The following is a 4,101-nucleotide window of genomic DNA, read 5'->3' as shown; positions in this document are numbered from 1 at the left end:
GGCTCAAGGAGCCGATCCACCCATGATTCGTATGAGGTCTACGATCACATGGTGGTCCTGCTTGATCAATATAAAGCTGAAACGACCTACGACGATTTAGGGTTTTCACCGCATAATCGGAACGTCCTACACGTGATTGAGCCTGGCAGCCACGCAAGATGATAATAAACCAGCCCTAGATAAGGCCTAAAAACCAACATGGAGTTGATTCCCGGAACATCTTATCTAGGGCTAGCAAACTACACCCTACGTGCTACTGGATCCTTCAACCCGTTTGCAAGACCTAACTATGCAGATATTAAACTAATCCTTGAAGAACAAGGAGCAATCATAACAGATCGGATCTACTAAACACGGATCAAGCAAGGTGCCGCCCTTACACCTAAGATAGGTGTAAAGGCGGCTAGATGTCTAGGGATAGCATGGATCAAAGCATGTATAAAGGTAAAACAATGCTAACCCTAGCACATCTACGATAACTACGTTGCTCGCCATCAACAAGGCTTCAGCACGAGCAACGCATGAACGACGAATAAACGTGTACTGCCTAGATCGCAAGATGCGATCTAGGCAGCATGATGCTTACCCGGAAGAAACCCTCGAAACAAGGGGTTGGCGATGCGCCTAGATTGGTTTGTTGTGAACGTGATTGTTGTTTTTCTCAATAACCCTAGATACATATTTATAGTCCGTAGACTTTCTAACGTGGGAATAATCCCAACCGTGTACGAGCCAAATTCTACCTAACCGACACGTATCCTACCATATTTACAGATACACGGGCAAACTAGCCCAAACTTCGTGTACAAGGCCGATTCATGTATATCTTCCATGTATATTCTTCAAGCCCATCTTTAATCACGGCCCACCTCTGATCCGGTCGAATTATGGTGATAACACATGCCCCCCTGGTTTTGGAAATGATAATTCCAAAACCACTCTGCTTTTTCCTCGTTGGGTCACGTCGTGGCAGGGCAAAACTGCCGCAGTATCCTTCATCATGATGCCTTGCCTTCTCAACTTCTCCGCGTGATTTGACAGTTGTTTCTTTTTTCTTTTTGGCACCACTTCCTCGGAAACTGCTATGGCATTAAATTTCCACTATATCCCCTTTTATTTAACTGCTCCGAGCAGTTCGCCACTTCATCCCCTTGCTCCGTTCTAGCCATCGGCACCAAAAAAACCCCATCTCAGTAGCAATGTCTTCCTCCTCTTCCTCCTCCGCCTCGTCGGATCTCTCCTCCCAATCCTTCTCCTACTCCTCCTCCTCCTCCCGCGAACCCACGCCGGAGTGGGATCCAATGGCGGCGTACGACGAGCGCGCCCCAGAGGAGTGGGACCAGGAGGACCATGCCTCCTCCGTTTGGTCCGAGGACGACAAGTCCTTGACCAGCGGAGACGAAGAACTCCAGTTCCTCGCCGATGGGGAACTGGAATCGGAGAGCAAGGACGACTCGTTCTCCTGGGACGACTACACTTCCTCCAAGGAAGAGGAGGAAGAAGACGACGACGACTCCCTCGAGGACTACCCGCCGGCGAAACGCTTCCGCGCCGGGTCAGATGACGACGACGACGATGATGATGACGAGGAGGAGGAAGCTCCCATAGAGGGCTATGGGAGCAGCGACGAGGAGCCCGCCGGCAGCAGCGCCGACGAGAGCTCCGATGGCGACGACGAGGGCAGCGATGGCCCGTAGAGTAGGGTCTACTAGTATAGGTCTAGTAGTAGTAGTAGATTGGTCAATGGACCTTTCTTTTGTTCTTCCTCCCTTGAGCAACCGGCTCTGTCTTTGTAAGAAATCTCCTTTATTAATGAAGAAAATATTCCTCTATTAATTTTGCTTTCTCGCCAATTTTGCCGATTGTCAAACGAAGTCAATGCACAAAGAGCCGATGGTAGGGCATTGGCTTGTACCATGAACACGATTTAAGGCCAATCCAGTTGCCTATTCATACGGTCAAACAGATCCAATCCACGTCCACGCCATCCTCCAACCTCGAACGCGCAGATTCAACTCCTCACCAAATCCAATGGGAGAATCATCTCAAATGCCATGGACTCTGGCCTGAAACTGATTTGTTAACCTGCTCCATTGAGCTTATTCCTCTAGAGTCGATGGCTGTGCATCGGCTTTTCATTATTCTAAAGTCGATGTCCGTGCATTGGCTATACTGGTATCCATATTTCTAAAGTCGATGTCTGCGCATCGGCTGTGAATTGTATATAATTTTTTTTTACTGGCCGATTTTATATATCGGCCCCATGTTTCACTGTCCATCGTCCCACATGCTTGGGAAATATTTCTTGAGGTGTTGACCATTGACGGCTACTGGGAATTTAACACCGTCCAACTGCTCGAGCATGTATGCATTGCCCTTCAATACCTGATCGACTTTGTACGGACCGTGCCAATTAGGAGACCATTTGCCATATGCTTTATCCTTGGTTCCTAATGGTAACACGGCTTCCCATACTAGATCACCAACCTGAAACTCCTTTGGTCTCACCTTCTTATTGTATGCGCGAGCCACCCTGGCTTTGTTCTCTTTAATCTTCTCGAAGGACCAAAGTCTAAGTTCCGTTGCATCCTCAATAGTATCACTCATCAGGGCTGCATATTCTTCAGCTGTTAGATCATTCTGAAACGTGACACGTCTCAATCCAGCCGTAATTTCCCAAGGCAATACGGCTTCCTGCCCATAGACGAGCTGATATGGCGAAGTTTTTATAGCTCCATGGCATGACATGCGATAGGCCCACAAAGCTTCTGACAATGTTTCATGCCAAACCCTAGGGTTCTCATCAATTTTCCTCTTAATCAGCTTGATCAGGCTTTGATTGGACGCTTCAGCTTGCCCGTTGGCTTGAGCATAGTATGGAGATGATCGGATCAGCTTAATTCCCATGTCATCGCAGAACTTTCTGAATTCTTTAGAGATGAAGACCGAATCTCCATCAGTCGTGATGGTTTGAGGAATCCCGAACCTATGAATGACATGTTCTTTCACAAATTTGATAACATCTTCCGATTTTACCTTCTTCATAGGGACGGCCTCCACCCATTTAGTGAAGTAATCGGTAATGGCCAAAATCCACTCGTGGCCTTTGCTCGATGCATGATGGATTTTACCGATCATATCCATGCCCCAACCTCGAAACGGCCAAGGCTTGATGATGGGATTCATTGCTGATGCGGGTACCATCTGAATCTTCCCGAACATCTGACACGTCTAGCACCCTTTGTAGTAGTTGAAGCAGTCCTCAAGCATGGTGGGCCAGTAAAACCCTGATCGCCTGATCAGCCACTTCATCTTATGAGCCGATTGGTGAGTTCCACAGGCGCCTTCATGCACCTCGTGTAAGAGCCGATTAGACTCGGTTGGTCCCAGGCACTTGAGCAGTAACCCTTCCAACGTCATGTAGAACATGTCATCTCCTATAAGGACATATTTCATGGCCTTGTACCTTATCCGTTTAGGTGTATGCATCGGCTTTTCATTATTCTAAAGTCGATGTCCGTGCATCGGCTGTACTGGTATCCATATTTCTAAAGTCGATGTCTGCGCATCGGCTGTGAATTGTATATAAATTTTTTTTACTGGCCGATTTTATATATCGGCCCCATGTTTCACTGTCCATCGTCCCACATGCTTGGGAAATATTTCTTGAGGTGTTGACCATTGACGGCTACTGGGAATTTAACACCGTCCAACTGCTCGAGCATGTATGCATTGCCCTTCAATACCTGATCGACTTTGTACGGACCGTGCCAATTAGGAGACCATTTGCCATATGCTTTATCCTTGGTTCCTAATGGTAACACGGCTTCCCATACTAGATCACCAACCTGAAACTCCTTTGGTCTCACCTTCTTATTGTATGCGCGAGCCACCCTGGCTTTGTTCTCTTTAATCTTCTCGAAGGACCAAAGTCTAAGTTCCGTTGCATCCTCAATAGTATCACTCATCAGGGCTGCATATTCTTCAGCTGTTAGATCATTCTGAAACGTGACACGTCTCGATCCAGCCGTAATTTCCCAAGGCAATACGGCTTCCTGCCCATAGACGAGCTGATATGGCGAAGTTTTTATAGCTCCATGG

The sequence above is a fragment of the Lolium perenne genome, chromosome 4 (genome assembly GCF_019359855.2).
Source record: "Lolium perenne isolate Kyuss_39 chromosome 4, Kyuss_2.0, whole genome shotgun sequence".
Lineage (NCBI taxonomy): Eukaryota > Viridiplantae > Streptophyta > Magnoliopsida > Poales > Poaceae > Lolium > Lolium perenne.
Note: the sequence above shows the minus strand (reverse complement) of the source record.